Source organism: Halichoerus grypus, chromosome 9, assembly GCF_964656455.1.
Source record: "Halichoerus grypus chromosome 9, mHalGry1.hap1.1, whole genome shotgun sequence".
Taxonomy (NCBI): domain Eukaryota; kingdom Metazoa; phylum Chordata; class Mammalia; order Carnivora; family Phocidae; genus Halichoerus; species Halichoerus grypus.
Window position 1 is genome coordinate 65,507,111 of NC_135720.1, and position 20,417 is coordinate 65,527,527.

The window sequence follows — 20,417 nt, forward strand, 5'->3', positions numbered from 1 at the left end:
TGATCTCAGACTATATGATAATTACTATTTATTTCTGGAGATTTCTAGATGAAGGCATAGGTAATTTAAATGGATGTATCATTCATATGGTATAATAATTTTAAAATATCAGATTTTAAATATCTATAAGCACACTTACGGGCATAAAAAAAAGGAATACTTGAATACTAACTGGGAAAGAGTAAGGACAAATTTATGTAGAATTTTACAGAAATCTGTATCATCTCAGGACACCTGGCAGGTTCAGTTGGTAGACATGCAACTCCTGATCTCAGGGTTGTGAGCTAGAGCCCTACGTTGGGGATGGAGCTTACTTTAAAAAATTTTAAAAAGAAATATTTATCATCTCTTGTATTAGTTTTCTATGGCTACTAAGGCAAACACCATAGACTGGGTGGCTTAAACAACAGAAATTGATTTCCTTACAGTCCTGGAGGCTAGAGAAGTCTGCCATCAAGATGTTGACAGGGTTGGTTTCTTCTGTCTCTCTCCTTGGATGGATAGCTGTCTTTTTCCTGTGTCTTCAGATAGTCTTTTCTGTGTCTCTCTGTGTCCGAATTTTCTCTTTTTAGAAGGACACCAGTCATACTGGATTTGGCTCATGCTAGTGACCTTATTTTAACTTACTTACCTCTTTAAGACTGTATGTCTTCTCCAAGTACGGTCACATTCTTAAGTACTGGGGTTAAGAATTCAGCGTAACAATTTGAGGATGTGGGGCACAATTTAGCTATAACATTTTCTATCATATTAAACAATTTAAAACTCATTCCTAGAGCAGTGGTTATCAACTGTATTTGAGTGTATATTCTATTTAAAAAATATTTGTAATGCATACCCACAATATTTATACGTTTATTTACTTATAAATTGGAGTGTCTAAAACATACACAAACGTGGACAGTCTAAAGAATGACCTGAAGAGGGAACATATTAAATGTTTTCTTTTCATCATAGCTTCACACTATTATCTAATTTTTAAGGAGCAATGTGCATTTAAGAAGAGGTCTGTCATATCACTAATGAATACAGTTTGACATTTCAAATAATTTCCTTGTTTATTTAATTTTAAGGGGAACAACTTCTAGTCACATTGTCATTGTTTTTTACCTCTTCATGTGGTTGGAGAAGAGCTCTGATAATTGGGGATCTGGACAAAGTCCCTGGCTTCATGGAGCTTGCCTGGCTTCAAGAGGATTGCCTTCTACTGGGGAAAATAGCTAAAGCGATAAACAACTATAGACTCTAAAGCAAGCAGGACAAGGAAGAAATAGTCATCAAGACAAAGGGAAAATACTATTTGAGTTGAAAAGTCCATAGAAGGCCTCTATCAGGTGACATTAGAGCAGAGACCAGAATAAAATGAGGGACAAAGCCTTGGGTAAGTTTGAGCAGTCTCCAGACGGGGTTGGTTTGCTCAGCACCTGTCTCTCTCCCTCAGGACAATATAAATGCCACAAGTGCAGAATCTTGGCTGTTAGCTACCTTTGGTTCTTCAGCCGTGCCTGGTACAGAGTAAAAACTCAATACATCTCTTATTAATTCATTGTAAAATTCCTTACCTTTTTGAAAAATTAGTTTGGTGGTAAGTTAGGGGAGAATTGTAAAAATGCAGTGGACAAATGTGTTTTAATAACAAAACTGCCAAGATTCTATGTGAACGATGATGTGAAAACAAATCCGATATAAGCAATGTGAGATATACTGAAAATTGTGAGTGAAATGTTGATTATTAAAGGTACAAGGAAACAAAGTAGACAACTGAATAAGCAAAAGAAGAGGCAAATAATATCATATTAATTCACTTTCTGTGGGAACCCAATTTCCAGGTCCCAAGTTTCAGTTATTAAACATTTTCTGATTCCCTGTGTCATTTAGGTTCTCTAGGAAGTGAGGCTGAGATGCTAGTCCAAGAGTTTTGTTGGGTAGAATAAGAATGAAGCCAGACAGGAAAGAAAGCCTTCAGACTGCAAGGCAGCAGGGCTGACTTGCACGAGAGGGAGGGCAGAGCTGGGGGACAGAAGTGAGGAGGAGCAGGAGTGGACAGGGAAAGCCTCTGACGGAGTTGGAGATCTGACAATGTCTCCACCACGTGCCAACAGGGAGCTCTAGAGCAGAGATGGCGCGGGACGAGTCCTACATGGGGCAGAAATGGCCAGGCCCCCCCTCCCCCCGGCTCAGTCATTGCTGGGTGGGGTGACAGGGTAGAACAGAAACAGAGGATACAGCATGAATGCCCAGAGGCTGTCAGATGACTGTTCTTTGCAACCCCCCACCCAACAACCTCTTTCTCCATGGAAGATCAGAGAGGGGCACCCCATGCCTGTCCTTCTCACAAAAGAAGTGGCCACATGTGGATGCCTGTCCAGGGAACAAACATTAGAGATTTCCTTGTCATTCTGTCTCTTCTCTTGTGCTGGCATTATTTGTCTTATCAACAGCCAGACTTACTTGGTGAAAATCTTCTTAAGCCCCCCCATCTATTTTGTGAGTGTTGATTTCACTAAACTTAAAAACTCATGCATTTAGCCACAGGTAAACCGTAAGCACTAATTGCTAAAAGCTAATGGAACAGTCAGGGTCCCATCATACCTTACCGCTTTCTCAAAGAATCTCCATCCTGTGTGGTTGTCCCAGAGTGACAGGGCCAGCTCAAGCATCTATTAATATTAGTGAAGATGAATTTCTTTATCTTTGCCTTATTTATGAAGAAGCACACACAGATGACTAGAAATTCTACTTCCTCCTGGTGCCCATTTGGAGAGTGGGAACATTCTATGACATGATGACATCTATGAGCAATGAGGACATTGTGCATAAGGGCATGAACAGGTCTGCAGGCCTTCTGGAGGCAAGATTCTGTGAGGGACTTTGCTTACCGCCCCTGCTGACTGCTGGTATCAGGGGCAATCCCCACAGCCCAGTCCGCTTCAACATGAGCCCAGGTGGCTTTTCACATGGCTACTTAACTACAATTTTTTGAGGGCTTAACATATGTTAAGAGGTGTCTTATCTATTTTTTTTGGCCTGTGGAGTAATAAGATTTCCTCTATTTTGTAGATGGTAAAATTGAGACAGAATAAGTGATTAAATATCTCACTCAAAATCACACAGCTGGAATGTGGTAGAGCTGAGATTCAAATCTAGGTCTGATTCCAAATTTCAAATTCTAACCACTAATTATTTCTCAGAATGAGAACTTACATGACTCACTAAAATACTATTTAAAAAATTAGAAAGAAGAGTATCACTTCTGGCCCATGTATAATATGAGGATACATGCATTTATGTTTCTTTATTTAGTGATTTGTTTCTCCCTCATTACTTTAGATCTTGCTTCTTATGGGCAGCTATCCTTCCTATGCCCTATTTTTATTTCAAAAACTCTCTTTTGCTGTGATATTGAGAACAGGTTTCTCATTAGTATTCAGGTGACAATGAGAGGAAGCTACCAAACAATGCACATGAAGGAGGCAAGGCTGTCATTATAAACTGAGCTTATGAGAAATGCCAGTCAATGCTGGTTGCTCATAGGCTTTTCTTTCTTTTCTTTCATTGTCTTTTTTTTAAACAAGGGAATCATTTAGAAGCAGCCTCTGCCTGCGTGGTAACATGCCGAGAGCAATGGTAGTGTCTGGGTGGGTTGGAACCAGAGCAGAGAGCTTAAAAGAGATTTAGGAAGCATGCCAGGTCCACAGAATGAGCCTCTGAATCAGGTGGGGGCATAGTTGACCTTTCGTAGAGGGCAACAAGCTTTGCTCTCTTTGTTCTTGACAAAATTACTCAGCCATTGCCATGTTCATGTTCCTGCTCCATGTTCAAAAATTCCTGGGGCAGGTTCTGCTTTGACACCCTAATAAGAGCAGCCATCTATAACTGGCTCAGCGTTCATTAGTTGGCAGAACCCAGGGCAGCGGTCGCTCCCCGCCAGGTGTTGAGGACCCTCTGTGCTGAGATGTGTGTGACTTCCCAATGCTGTGCAGTGAGAGCTCTCGTGGAGAGGCCTTCCTTGGTTGGATTCCACTGGCTTCTCAGTTTGGTGCTGCCATAGTGAGTGAGGATTCCAAGGCCATCCCTTTGGACGCTGCTGGGTGATCATCTCCAGACAGAACAAAAGCAGGTAAGATGGCCCCCTGAATGGGGGGGGGGGGTGTGGGGTTGGGGGGAGATGGGGGAGAAATATGTCCCAGCCTCAGAAGAACTCTCTCTGCTCACCCTCCAGGATCTGTGTAACCCCAGTGGGGCTGGTGATAGGCATTGGGTTAAGTACTTCTGTTCTAGAACATAAGTTCTCTGAAAGGAACAAATGGGTCTGTGTCCATATGTCTACATCCCGAGCACCCTGGCACTGAGTTCATCATAAGCAGTTAATGAGTACTTATTTTTTATAAATAGATGGGTTGAAAGAAAAGCCTTCTCTTTGCATTGGCTATTTGATTGGTGTTACCCATCCAAAAGAGTACCTCCAGACCTGCCGAGGTGACCACTCACTTGGCTTTCATGGCCCTCCTGGTCGGTTCCGTTGCTGGCTCCTCCTTGTCCACCTATGACTGGTTCTCTGTCACTATGTATGTCTCCTCTAGCTCTGGCTGACTCTCCAGGCTCTGGCTTCATGCTTTCTCTAACTTCTCAATGCTGCCTGTCTACTAACAACCCAATGTCTGTTTCCATGATCTTCACTCTCCAGGGCCTCCCAAGCCTTTCCATGACACATCATGACTTTAAAGCTCAGTGATCAAACCAATCTTTCTCTCAAACAACCACCCTCCTGTCACATCTCCTTCTCTAACCTTCATTTGTGTTCTTTAGGTGGGACTATGTCATGAACACGGGGGATTTTCTTTGAAAATAATGATGCGTGCTAATGTGAAATGCTTCTCTGGGAACAGAGTCTACGGTGAGCACAGCTAAAGAACCCTTGCCCAGGGTAGAAATGAAATGCAGTGTGGTTTTCCATTCCCTGTACTTTGAAGATATGCTCTCGTTCAGCAGGTATCTGAGCAGCTATTTTGAGCATGTCGCCAGGCCAGGTTCTGGGAGGAATACAAAAAATCAGGTTCCTCACCATTCAGTGGCTTGCAGGAAGAGCATTGTAGTCAGGCCTACAAGACTAATACTGGGAAAGATAAAGGGATGTGAGGCGTATGTGAGCACTGCTGATATGGCAGGGGTTTGAGGAGCAAGAGGATTGCTAAGAATCCCAAAGACCAAAAATAAATGCTTTACCTCAGGCTGGTTTGGTTCACTCCTAAAGAAGTGTAATCATCTTGGGAGAGTTCTCATATGTTGGAAACATCCAGTGGGACAGATTCTAAAACCTTTTATCTATCATATTTCAAAAAGAGATAATGGAAAATGTTTCTTTTAAAATGTGTGCATTAACATATTTGCCCTTCCAACAAATTATACTAAAAATGTTTTCCCCATATGTTTTCCGTACATATCTCACTTTCAAATAAAATCAAGGAAGGTGACCTTAAATTATATTATTGTTATTTTTAGAAGTACTGAGTATGCAAACATTTGTACAACCCGGATCATAAGTCATGTGCAAATTTTACAATTTTTCTTTTCTTTTTTGGCAACTGGAGAGAGTGTTATCCTCCACACTGCAAGGGATTTGGCTCCTTAATCAATGATGTCTAGCAAAGGAAGTGCAGGAATGCAGGGTAATCTGTAGGGTCTGTTACAATTTGACATATGGACATGTTTCAACTGAAGTAACATCACTAAAGTAACAATTCCTTTCTTCTGGCTAAATACAAGCCTTTTGTATAGGTTATCTACTGTTGTGTAACAAACTATCCCAAACCTCACAGTTTAAAACAACAATTTATTCTCATCTCTCACTCAGTGTCTCTCATGTTGGAGGCAGATGGTACGTGAAGCTGGAGTCCTGTGAGGTTCAAACTGGCCTGAACATCCAAGATGGCTCGCTCACGTGACTGGCGATTCAGACCGGCCCTTGGCTGAGGGCGCCTCGGGTTGTTGACTGGAACACACAATGTGGTGGTTGAGCTTTCAACAGCATGGCTCCTAGGTTTGAGAGGGATTATAACAACCATTAGGTATTATATAGATATATGATACATAATGTATTACATCATATATAATGAAATATATATTATACATGTATAATTGTATTATATTAATACAGTATATATTGTGTTATTATATATTCCATATTTGATACAATATATTATAACAACCATTTTACTTGGCTCACAACTTTGTACGTTGGGAACTTGGGAAGAACTTGGTCGGGAGGTTTGTCTCTGATCCACGTGATGTCTTATGGGACATATTCCAAGAAACTCAAGTTAGAACTGAAAGGCTGCTTATGATTTAGCCTCAGGAGTCCCAGACTGTCATTTCCACTATATTTCACGGGTCAGTTAAGCCACTGGGATTAGTCTATAATATTCAAAGAGAAGACATTAGAGTCCACTTCTTAATATGAGAGGTTGCATGTATTTAGAGAACAAGACGGTTTGTCAGTCTGCCTCTGGCCATTACAATGGACTATTCTGCCATATGCAAAATACACTCAGTCCCATTTCAAGGCCTTCATGTTCTCATTTCAGTATGACATTAGCTCAAAGTCCAGGAGCTCACTACCTAAACAAGGTCCAGCTATGGCAGAGGTTTCTCAAGTGTAATTACTCTCAATCTGAGACCTGTGAACTGAGGAGACAAGTTATCTGTCTCCCACACATCGAGCATACAATGCTGATTGAAGAATGGGGCATTGTAAGAATTGGCCCAATACCCAAAGCAGAGAGAGTAAAATGGGATGTATGTAACAGTCACTGATAAAAAGCATTTCTGAAATCTAGCCAGGCGCATGTTGCCTTTTCCTTGAAACAGGCCCTGATTCTGTTTGAGAATCACTCCTTGGGAGTGATTCTCTATGGATTTAGGCTCTGTGCTCTGAGCTTTGAGCTTTGGTCTATGTATGAAGTTGCAGATCTTGCCCAGCCTGCCTCCAGCCCCAGAAGATTGGGGGCCCGGAGGACTTTTTTTCATTTTGAACTATCTCTGTCTTTTTCAATCCAAGCTAGCAAGTAAAATTTTCTTACAAACTTCATGAGTTTCTTATAAATCAGTCTATTAGGCAAAAGCCAGGTATGTTGATCTCTTAGATACAGGTTCTTCTACTCTGAAAGTCAAGATGGCTGTGGGACAACACCCTTAGGATCCATAAACATCCTTTTATCTAGCTAAGTATCTAAATGGCATATCTTCATGATTCTTAGAAGTCTCATTCTTTTATTCTTAGAGAGTCTTTGATCATAGCCTTAAATCTTTTTGAGTTCTCAACAAAGGATCTTAGCATTGTATCCTTGACTTTATCTTCACCCTGAGACCATTTCTTACTTTGAGAAACTTTTCTTTAGATGGAAAAACTGTCTCAGATGCTCTATAATTCCATTTTGAACTTGTTTCTCTCTCTCTTTACCATGCCACTAAAAAAAGTTGTCACTTTCATCATTCTGCCTGGAAGTCTCCTTAGCAAAATGCGCCAGGTAGGTACATTCTATTTTCCATGTTATCATGGGTGACAGTGTTAACAAACTTTCCTCCATAACAAAGTGTCTCTTTAGCTCCAATCACAATATCCTCATTCTTCACTAATGGTCTTCCCAAGACTTCTTTAGGTTCCATCTGCCTTCTAGCTCTAAAGCAAATGCTTTTTGTTTCAGGTTTTTGTTACAGCAGGATGTAATCTCAAGATACAGTTTCTGTTCCAGTTATTTATTCTGGGGGAAAAAAAAAACATTGCTACAAAGTTTAGTGGCTTATATCAACCATGTTACTTTGCACAGTTTTGTGTGTCAGGAACTTGGGAAGAACTTGGTTGGGAGGCTTGTCTCTGATTCATGTGATATCACCCGGGGCAGCTGGGATTGAAGATGCACTTTCAGGATGGCTTCTTCACTCACAGGTCTAGTATCTCAATGCTCATTGGCTTCTTTGTCCCTCTCCACATGGTTTCTCATCCTTCAGGGTCTCACCACCTGACTGGGACTTTTTATAGCATGGTACTCTCTGGTAGAGCCACTTAACTATGTAGCATATGGCTTCCAAGAGGAAGGAAGCAGAAGCTCTCAGGCCAGATAAAATTGAAGCCTGGAACTGGCATGGTACTATTTCTGTGCTTATTTCTATTTGCACAAGAAGACACAGGGTCCACCAAGTTCTATGAAGTGGAGAAATAAATTCTACTTTTCGAGGGGGAATGTCAAGAAGTCATTGCAGAAGGGCATGTAGGTTGGTCAATAGAGTTGTGAGCATCCCTGAACCGAACGTACAGTCTGCCACTCTTTCTTTCATCTTCCTGCCAAAACTTTCACTCCATAGACCTCAGGGCCATATCCTCCTGTCTGTCTGCCCCACTCAATGCCATGCTGAAAAATTGACGCTGTCTTACCCCAGTGAACATGAAAATTGGCGCTTAATGTCAAACACTTTATTGTACTTAGAATTTTAAGAATAAAGTTTAGATGTTAAAAGGAGGCTCTGTACTCCATCAATTACTTGATTATCTGTAATTCTTCCCAAATATGATGAAACATTAGGACAGCACAAGGATCATCAGGTGAAATGAGATGAGTTCAGGTCTTCCCTAGGCCTTCAGTGTATACAGTATTATTGTGAGATTTAAAACAATATTTACAAACTTCTGTATGAAAAAAGAAATGCACAAATTCTTTGATAAAATTTAGCCATCTGCATTTATTTCTGAAGAAACTTTAACAATCAGAAGATTGCCAAGTAATCTGTGAAATGCACAGTATTCTGCATATATCTCCATATATTATTGTAACTTCACATCATGGTTTTTAATTTTTCTCAACTTGTGATTTTAAGAATAATTTTTTTAAAACAATGATATAAACTTGCCATAGAAACAAAACACAATTTTGGGTTTAAAGAAGATGTTACTATGAAATGGACACAAATAAGCTAACACTTCCCTCTGTTTAAATGATAATATTTTGATAACATTTTATAGCAACCAAAGAATTAAAGAAAATGTGTTTAAGCTTTTGTCTTTTGTCCATTGATTAAGATTCATTTATACTTGCCCTGATGTCTAAATAGTATATGCTGTTTTCCATCGTGGTTGGAAAAGATGCTTGATATGATTTCAATCCTCTTAAATTTATTGACTTGCTTTGTAGCCTAACATATGATCTATCTTGGTGAATGTTCCATGTGCACTTGAGAAGAATATGCATCTGGTTGCTTTTGAATGAAATGTTCTATAAATATCTGTTAAATCCATTTGGTCTAATGTGTCATTTAAGGCCAATATTTCCTTATTGATTTTCTATCTGGATGATTTATCCATTGATGTAAGTGGGGTATTAAAGTCTGCTAGTATTATTATATTGCTGTCTATTTCTCCCTTTGGGTTTGTTAATATTTGTTTTATTGGTTAAGGTGCTCCTATGTTTGGTTCATAAATATTTACAAATATCATATCTTCTCATTGGATTGATTCCTTTATTATTACATAACACCTTTCTTTGTCTATTATTATAGTCTTTGTTTTAAAGTCTATTTTGTCTGATATAAGTATACCCACTTCAACTTTCTTTTGGTTTCCATTTGCAGGAAACGTCCTTTTCCATCACCTTCACTCTCAGTCTGTGTGTCCTTAAAATTAAAGTGAGTCTTTTGTAGGCAGCATACAGATGAGTCTTTTTTTTTTTCCATTCAACCACTCTGTCTTTTGATTAGAGAATGTAGTCCATTTACATTTAAAGTAATTCTTGATAGGTATGTGCATATTGCCATTTTCTTAATTATTTTCTGGCTGTTATTGTAGTTCCTCTCAGTTCCTTTCCTCTCTTCCTCTCTTCCTTTTTGATTTCATAACTTTCTTTTGCAATATACTTATATTCCTTTCTCTTTATTTTTCTGTATTTACTACAGGTTTTGCTTTGTGGTTACCTACACATACAACTTATATTGCTAACAGTCTATTTTAAGTTGATACCAGGTGAGGTGTCCCAGGTGGCTCTTGGGTGGGCTTCCTGATGGAGTCTACAGAGCAGGCAGTAGAATCTGTGTCCCCTTGATGCTTCCTGAGAGCCCTGGCAGCTGTTTTCCCAACCCCTTTCCATCCTAGTTCAGCAGCACACCTTAGTATTCTGGATGGGATGAGAAAAAATGGGCCTCTCTGGCAGCATGTCTCAAAACTGGGGAAGGCTGGAGAAGTCAAGCACTCACTCAGGCACTGTTACCTTCTCTGTAGGAGAAATCACTGGCTGAGACAGTCTCTCTTGGCGCTGAGGTGTGCTGTCTTGGGGGAGGGGAGAGGTGGATAAAGTGAAACTGATCCCTTCACTGCACCTTATCTCCTTTTTTTTTCCCCCTCCCACAGTGTTGGAACTTTTCTGGACTCCTGGACAAGATACTCTTGTCTGTGAGTGATTATCAAAATCAATGTTTTTTTTTGTTTGTTTGTTTTTGTTTTTTTTAAAGATTTTATTTATTTATTTGACAGAGAGAGACACAGCAAGAGAGGGAATACAAGCAGGGGGAGTGGGAAGGGAGAAGCAGGCTTCCCGCTGAGCAGGGAGCCCGATGCGGGGCTCGATCCCAGGACTCTGGGATCATGACCTGAGCCGAAGGCAGACACTTAACGACTGAGCCACCCAGGCGCCCCAAAATCAATGTTTTTTTGAAAGAAGATGTAGAAAACTCCTATTCCACTATTTTGTTGATATCTTTTCTAATCAATATTTTTGTATTTTTATAAATATTTTTGAGCTTTGTTCTGGGACACAATAAGTTACTTGGAAATAGTTCAATCCTTTCAGACATTGGTTTTAAGTTTTGATAAGAGGGACTGGGTCTGCATTTGATCTAGGTCTATATTTTCCCTACTACTGAAGCATAACCTTTCTGAACACTGTACCCAATGCCCCATGAATTATGAGGATTTCCATTCTGATCGATAGAGGCAGACTCTCTTCCTGTATGTATGAGTACTGGGTACTGTTCTCTCTAATCTTCTCAAGTGTTTTTTTCCCCTGGAATTAGGTAAGTTCCTTCCTCTGATCTGCTAATTAACACTATGCTGAATAATCAAGAAGGACTCTCTTGAGATCCTCAGAGTTTTCTCACTGTGCAACACTCACTTATTCAGTACTCTGTTCTACAAAGTCTAGCACCTTGATGTCCCCAGACTCTCAGCTTTGTCTCTGCAACTCAGAGAGTCTGCCATACCATGCTCCGTCTGGGCCCCCCTCTCCGAACTGCAACCTGGAAAATTTCTAAAGAGGAAACTGGAGCAACTGTAAGTTCACCTGATAGGCTTCCTTTCCCTCAGAGATCACTGTCCAGACTCTGGAAGTCCATTGCTTCATATATATTTTTTCGTTTATTTGGTCAGCTTCAATAGAAACACAAATTTGTTCTCTGTTGTTCCATTTTGGTCGGAAGTGGAAACCTTAACTTCTTCCTCTATATGTTAGAATACAACACCCACCTCTATCCAATTTAGGCAAAGTGTCATTTATCTGTTTTAGATTAAGAAAGCAAACAAATATAAACTTAAATGTTATCCAGTGTTTAAAAGAGAATTTAAAACCATTTTGAGCATTCTACAGAGAGACATGGGAGGTACCAGACAAAAAATTCCATTCATGCCATCCTTCCAGAATCTCCCTTCTTCAGCTCAGCCAGACCCCCAACGACTCAGCACTAATTCTGCCCAGAAACCCTTCCCAGACCAAGCCTGAGTAGGAGTTTTTCTTTCTCTGCCCTCCTATATCGTTTCTTGTGTCTGCCTTTCTAATGTAAATCAATACAGACTTTCCAGTCTTCTTTCAAATCCTTTTCTACCCATCTCCTCGATTAAAAAGGCTTGACTTCAAAAGAGGTAAAAAACGGAAACCTTCCGACAAAGTGGTCTGTGTTTGGGTCTGTGTGCGTGAGAGAGGGGTTATGAACATATATCGTCTAATTTTTCTTTTGTATTTGTCACATCATACCTTAAGCTTAGGAAAGCAATAGGCTGAATTAATCACTCTTATAATTAGACAAATCACGTATGTGTCTGTTCCTAGCTGATTGTTAAGATCTTTTCCAGCTTTAAAAAATTTATGAATCCTCCTGGATTGGATGATTTCCAATCCTTCTGGGTGGTTCTGAAGGCATTTTTAGGGGACTGAAACCCTGGAGTGACAGAGAGTATCCCTGTGTCGCATGAAAGGAAGGCAGGGATCCTGAAGGACCTCTGCCTATTCGCCCCTGGGATCAGCTTACCTGGGAGAGGTGCCCCTGTGCTCACGGCCGCCATCGCCCTCTAATTTAAAGGTAAGACAAGAGTCAGTAGGGCACTTTAACTTTTCACTTTCCTGACAGTCTGTGAAATGAACAGCCCTGACCTGGTCTCTGACACTGACCTCAGAAGGCATAAAAGCCTACTTCGAATAAACAATCCCATGTGGCTGTGGAGCTGAGAGCCTTTCCCGAGAGGAGCACATGGGGAGGCAAACAGGGCTGTCATCCTGGAAGCGCTCTCACATGATTTCATCTCGTCTCCATATCTGTGTCAAGTCTTTTCTGCAAAAGAGGGTCACCAAACGAGAAATGGGAACAACAGACAGTGTTAAGTGTGAATTTAGATTCAGAAGAGGAAAAAGAGAATATTATGCATGATAGTAATATGGCAATTAGATATTTTAAATTCACGTCTTTAGGCAGAAACAAATGAAAACCCCGTTCAAGCTAACATTTCCTTCATTGATTCAGTAAATATTTATTGAGAGCCTACCAAGTGCCAGTACTGTTCTCAGTATATGCTCGTGCAGCATGGAAAAAAGAAGGTAAAGATCCTGTCCTCGAAGTGCTTTGATTTGTAACTGTGATTGCAAAGGTGTTATCGCCACTCTGTGAAATGTCATAGGGAATGGGAAAGTGCCAGATGACAGGGGATGCCAAATCCCTTCTTCGTGTTCAAAGGAAACAGCAGAAGGAGAATTCAGAAACTCTGTGCCATTGACATCCTTGGGTAAAATTACAGAACGGATTTGAATCCTTAACCCAAGAAAAAGAACTCCCGCCTGCCCCTTTACGCTAAGTATTGTGAACAGCTTCGCTTTGCTTTGTGATTGTTTAATCAGACAGGGAAGTCAGGAGAGCTCTGTGTGCACAGCACATCTTGATTTCAGCAAGACATTTCATCACTTTGAGGATTGGTTTGAAGGGTTTGGACTGGCTGAATAAACACTCTGAGAATCTAGATTCAGTGGATTGATACCAAGTTAGAAGGAGACTTAAAATATCAGCTGATAGAAATATGCTTTCCTCTAATATAACAGAGGCTCTTGACAAAAAGAAAAAAAAAATTAATTGTGAACCAAAGGCACAGGTAAAAAGTAAAATAAAAACATCTACCTCATAAAATTTATATGAAGATTATGACTTCACCTGCTTGCTACATACTAGGAACTCGGTAAATATCACTCTGACCCCTTGCTCCTTGGCTCAAAACATAAAGTTTACTTTTCATTCTATTCCTGGAGATATGCTTAAATATCACTATTACTAAAAGAAAATATTTGCGTACTATGATTCAAACAAGAGTTTGCATTTAAATGTTTGGTATAAACTTAAAAGAAAGAACTTAGTAACATTTAATAATTAATATTTATGCTTTTTAATAAGAGTTAAAAATATATAAAAATTCACCCTTTTAAATGCCTACATTTTCTCATGAAAGGAAAATGGAAAACATACTTAACCATGTTCTCAACATAATCTATATCTTTGGTTTGTCTTTACTGTGAGTGTTAACAGCTGAATGACAGCCTCATAAAGATAAATGTACAAGCATATTCTTTGCAGCATTATTTGAAATTGGAAAAACAAAATTGTGCCTTTAGGGGAGTGGTCATGTAAGTTATAGTACATCTATACAATGGAATTGTATGCAACAAAAAAATGATAAGGAGGTGGGCCTATAAATAATGACATGGAAAGACCTCAAGAAAACTAAGAAAAAATGAAGTCTTAGAACTACGCAGTATATTTCCAATAGTATAACCAGCCAAAGGACAAAGGATGTGTGTGTGTGTGTGTGTGTGTGTGTGTGTGTGTGTGTATGTGTAAGAGAGAATTCATAAGAATAGACCCGAGAAGATGATACTTAATCTCTGATAGTGGTTACCTCTGATGAAGGAAAAGGGAAACAGTACAGGAAAAGTGAATGGGACATTTATATTTTGTTGGTGTTACTTCTATATTGATCAAGTCTTCTAAACAAAAATGCATGCATGCATATTTTTTTAACTTAAAGTAAAATATTGACAAATGCTCAGAATTATTGGTCAAGAGAATTCTTCTTCTTTAAGCTATCTCTCAAAGAGCACACTGGTACTAGGAGAAAAATTAAGATCTCAAACCCAAACTGTGATTTATTTGTTTAAATAGAAAAGTGAAATAATATTCTCATGATTAAATTTTTATTTAAAAAAGTCTAATTTGCCTATACAAAGAAGCAATTTTACCATTTGCAATTAGTGTTCTTTAAACAATAAAAGCAAATATAATTACCATATTTTCTTTTTTGCAGTCATTACATGAAAAGATCTAAACCAACAATATAAGACGGAGATTCATTAACTAGATTTTATTTTATATTTTCATTTTTTTTTTTTTTTTTAAAGATTTTTTATTTATTTATCTGACAGAGAGAGACACAGTGAGAGAGGGAACACAAGCAGGGGGAGTGGGAGAGGGAGAAGCAGGCTTCCTGCTGAGCAGGGAGCCCGATGTGGGACTCGATCCCAGGACCCTGGGATCATGACCTGAGCTGAAGGCAGACGCTTAACGACTGAGCCACCCAGGCGCCCTATATTTTCATTTTAATTAATTTGTCCAGATTGACCCCCAAATGGAGTAAGAGCTCATTTTCCACTTTTGATAATCACAAAAGGGACGCAGACTCTAACATGGATTGTGATCATGGTGCTCTCCTCCTTCCCCCTCCTGCTGCTCTTCTTTTTCCTTTCTTTTCCTCCTTCTCTTCCTCTCCCTCTACTTCCTCCTGCTTTTCTTTCTACTCCTTCCTCTTCAAATGGCACTTCTTTTGTTCATTTAGTTACCAGATCAGAATACAACAAATGGAATTGCCTGTTATCTATATTCACTGAATCAACATCAATAAAAACATTTCTAAACATTTTTCTCAAGGCAATCTTTGGAGAGACCATCTTCAAACTCAGTGTTCCCAGCAGTACCGCAACCACATTTTCTGACCTTTGCTTTTTCCCATTTTTGACCCATAAAATTGCAGTGACTGCTGGGTATAAAATAAAAGTTCCAATGCCAATCAATCATCCCATTTGAATTTAGACATGTTCCAGAGAACTAATTGGTCTTCTCGTAGGGCAATGCCTTTGATGTTGCTGAGGTCAAAAATGTCATCCCCTCCTGCTAGAGACCTGTATCCTTCTGAACAGGTCATAGCTTTTCTGTCTATCTTGGCAAGTTATATCTGCTTTTAAAGAGGCTCTCAGTTTGGTCATAGGTCATTTAAAGCACTTATTTTGTAAATTGCACGTGTTTTATTCTCTCAGAGGTGTCAGAGCACTTTGTTCTTATTCCTTTCTAAATTTTGCCATGAAGAAAAAGAGCTGTCATGAATCACCTTCTTTGACTTTCTCTGGGGCGGGACTGTATCCTTCAGCTTCAAGAAACGGTTACTACCACACAGCTTTCTTTGTCCTGTCCATTATAAAGAAATAGACAAATTAAAAAAAAAAAAAAAATCCTATGTAACCATTTGTGTGGTTGGCAAGCCCAGAATGGTTCAGTCATTGCGTGGCCATCCATGCCAATCTACAAGGAGATGGCCACTTTGTTCCTACAGAACTTCTCTGTTTTCAACATTCCATTCATGCAGTCTCCACCAATGTTCTCAGTCTGTTTGCAACACTCTTTCCAGGAACACAGAAGTAGAGAGGAAGGAGAAATTTTCTAGTTTTAGAGCTTGACAAGTATGTGTCTGTAATTGAGCTTCATTGTGAACACGTGCATGTCTAAATTGTTTTCTTATGTTGGTTGAGCAAAACAAACAGACAAACAAATAACATTCCTTGGATCAGCATAGATCAGCATAGATCATTGTGTCCTTTGACACAAATCCAGTGAACAAAAAGTGCTAACCATGACTGAGTCTAAATTTTCAGCCATCCCATTTGAAATCAGAATTTAGGTGGAGTTACAGAAAATAAAGTGATGCTTTATTCACTCAACAAGTACTTATTGAGTATTTCCTCTGTTCTAAGCACTGTTTGAGGGGCTGGGAGCAGAGCTGAAGGAAAAACAGGAAAAAATCTTCTACCGGAGGAGGCAGATACTCTGGTGCACACCTATGACTGCGGACTGAGGAACAACCTGTTATATTTTGGGACTGCTTGGAGTTTGCTAGCAATCCTCCTTGACTGTGTAGTTTTGCTAAAGTCCAATTATTAGCCCTGGACACTGGCTGTGATTGTCCCAAGACTCACAGGGCAAAGATAACAGTGGACTGTCAGAAATAATTATGGATTTTGGAAATACAATGATTCTAATGAGGACAGGCATGAATATGAAAGTGCACAAAATGCCTTAAAACACTTGGACATATAAAGTGTGGTAATATGACTGAATAGAGACTTTTTAGAATTTTGCAAGACTCTTTCCTTGTTCCTGAAGTACACCCAAAAAAGTGTGGCATGCAAATCAATGTAAGCCCCATAGTTCAGACTCAAAATTCCTCTGAAAAGCTATATTGAAAATCTGGAATGTTACATGATAATGTTGCCAGAGTTCTATGAAATATAAACATCCCTATTGTCTGGACCCACACTCTGAGGCTTTCATCTGAGCTAAGGACTTGGGATAGGCTAATACTATAATGGGAATGACGAAACTTTGGAAATATATATACAATTTGGAAATAGAGGCTGTATTCTGAAAGTGAACCTCGTGCCATAAAAAAGAGATATTTGGAAGTTAGTAAGCATTTTAGGGATGCTGCAGCAAAGCAAATATGTGAAGTTTTCCCATATATTGAAATATGACCTGGGCAGTAGAGGCTTAATGAATGGGCTCATAAAATAAGTAACAATTTAGTGATTGTGGATCAATAGCTTCACAATTTAAGATAATTTTGAGTATATCAAAAACAAAATAATTGTCTAGAAAAAATTTCAGAAAACTTACCATGACACTGATTAAGGACAAAAATTAATAAGGTGCCTACATTCTTATGGAGGTTAGAAACTGGTCCAGAGGCCATATGCTTATACCAGATAATCTGGTTCTATTGATCTCTAACAGTTTTGACAGGGTCTTGGTCAAGTCCCATTCTGTTCTCAAGTTTTTCCTGACTATATACAAGGACTTCCATCCTCAACTTCTTCTAACTATGGAAGCCATTAAAGGAAGGCGAGGAGATATAATAGCTCATGTCTACACGTCAATGGCTCCAAGCTAAGGCTCTCTGATAAGCGGCACCTTGGGCCATGCCGGGCAAGGCAGAATAACATCTTCCATAGCAAGTCAAGTCCCTGCCTGGGGACTAGAGGCATTTGAGGAACCAGATAAAAGCACTTTCTGCAGGGTTCCTAAAAACTATCTGTCAGAGCAAAGGAACTCCAGTATTCTAGAAAATGGGTATGCCATTTACGTTTTGGCCAAAGGCCAGGATAGGATAATGCTGTTGCAGAACGTTAGCCCATAACCAAGAATCATCAGCCTCACAAAGAAGGTCAATATCATGAAAAAAGACATTAAAAATTCCATGGAATGCCCCAAGAAGCAGAGTTAATATGCTAAGCACCTCATAAAACAGACTTAATAGACCAAATATTGAATAAAAGAGAGAAATAACCTTAAGGGAAATACGTATACAAAACAAAGAATGTTGTGTACATTTACACATCAATAAACTTGAAAATATGGATAAATTTTGGGGAAACAAGAAAAATGCCCAAATTGGTGCAAGAAAAGATAACAAATGTGAACAGACTGATAACCAATAAAGAAATAGGAATGCAATAAACAGGCATTCTCTTCAAATAGTTCTAGACCTAGAGAATATTACAAGTAAATACTATCAGAATGTCAATGAACAGGTTGTATTTCTCTTTCTCAATATGTTTCCACAAATTAAATCCATATATTAAGTTAGGCGAAATGTCCAATTAATTTAATTATCTAAGTGTAAGTGATACTAAATTATCTAAGAAAACAAAATTATAGACAAATTTCAAATGAATATAGACATAAAAATTCTAAATTAATGTTAGCTGATCAAAAAGAGCAAGATATCAACCGAATGATACATTATAATTGAGTAGATTTTATCCTGGAAATGCAAGGGGTGTTAAATAGCTGAGTATCTCCCAATATTTGCCACCACATTAATGGGGGAAAAAATCACATACTTTTTTATACATGCAGAAAATCATTTGAGAAATTTCAGCACTTACTTACGATAAAGGCTTATAGAAAGCATGAACAGACAAGAAATTCCTTAACCTGATAAAGGCTATTTTCCAAAAACCCAAAGCAAATGGACAAGGAATGTTAGGAATATTATTTTCAAGGTTTGGAAGGAAACAGGGATTCTTGGTATTGCCCCTATTGTACAATATATTATGGAAGGTCCTGGAAAAGGGAGTATGAAAAGCTGTATGGAATAGAAAATATAATGTAGTCATTATTTCTGGATAATTTGGTAATTTACCTAGAAACCAAAGGGGGTGGGGGGAAACAGAAAAGCTATTAAAACCAATAAAAGACTTAAGCAAGATTGTTGGATTAAAAAAGTAGCCGAAGTCATCAGCATCCCCCTGCACCAGCAAGAACCAAAAAGATAATATAATAGAAAGCATACAATAAATATGTGAGAGTTAATCTAACAAAATTCTATTAAAAGACACAATATAAGGCCTGAATAAATGGAGATTTACATTTTGTTTGTAAACTGGCCAATGTAACATCATGAAGAAGTGAATTTTCTTGGGAAGATAAGGCTTTTTAAAACAAGCCACAAGAGTACCAGCAATGAAAAATCTGCATTTATTTTATAACACCACACAAGATGCCCCACTTAAAATAAAACTCTAGGAGTGCCTGTCTGCCTCAGTCAGTGGAGCATGAGACTCCTGATCACAAGGTTGTGAGTTCGAGTCCCATGTTGAGTGTAGAGACTACTTAAAAATAAAATCTTTGAAAAAATAAAAATGAAGTAAAACTCTGAAGATCAGTGACAGCCAGGAAACATTTGTAAAACAGATAATAAGAAGACTCAATATCAACAAAATATAAAATGTCTAATAAATCAGTAAGAGAAAGCAACCCATTAGAAATATAGTCAATCAAGAACTATCAAGAGGTAATCACAGGGGCACCTGGGTGGCTCAGTCGGTTAAGCAACTGCCTTCAGCTCAGGTCATGATCCCAGAGTCCTGGGATCGAGTCCCACATCGGGCTCCTTGCTCCACATGGAGCCTGCTTCTCCCTCTCCCACTCCCCCTGCTTGTGTTCCCTCTCTCTCTCGCTGTGTCTCTCTCTGTCAAATAAATAAATAAAATCTTTAAAAAAAAAAAAAAAGAGGTAATCACAGAGGACAGCATTAGAAAGCCAACAAACAAAGGAAACTGTGGTCAACCTCACCAGTAATTAGAGATATCATTTTAGAAACACCAGTGGAATACCATTTCCCCCCTATCAGAGCCACAAAAAAATATAAATTCTGACATTATAAATGCGTTAATAGCAAGGGCTATGGGGCACTGATTCCCAAATTGCATCAGAATCGCCTCAGTGATAGTAGTGGTGGTGGTGTTTGGCGGGGGTGGGTGGCTAGAAAGTTCTCATGCCTGACTACCGCCCCAGTCTTCTGATTTATTTGATATGGACTTTCAAAACCATGCCTACGATGTAGCCTTATAGAGAGAACTATCATGTGAGATGTGCTGTATAATTTCAGATATTCTAAGGGATGTCATGTCCAAGATGAGATTGCCTAATGTGAATCTAATGAGGAGAACAAGTACTAATAAACGGAAGTTGTAGAACATTAGAATAACTTGTAGTAATAGTTTCCAAAGAAACGAGGACTTGCTTTATGAGATGGAAAGCTGCCTGTTGGAATAGATTGGTAGATGGAGTAGATGACCTTAAAATGACCTGTAAAAATGTGATACTAGTAACAGTCTAACCTGAATCTTTCTTTCCACCTTTTTTTTTTTCCTTTTTGCCTCCAAGAATTCCTGATTCAAGCTTCTTTTTCCTAGGAGAGAGGCATAACCCAGAAGGTGGTTGTGCATTCTCAACTCTTGTTCCTATGTGGCTTTTTTGTTTGTTTCTTTTTGGTTTTTGTCCTTTTCTTTTCTTCCTTC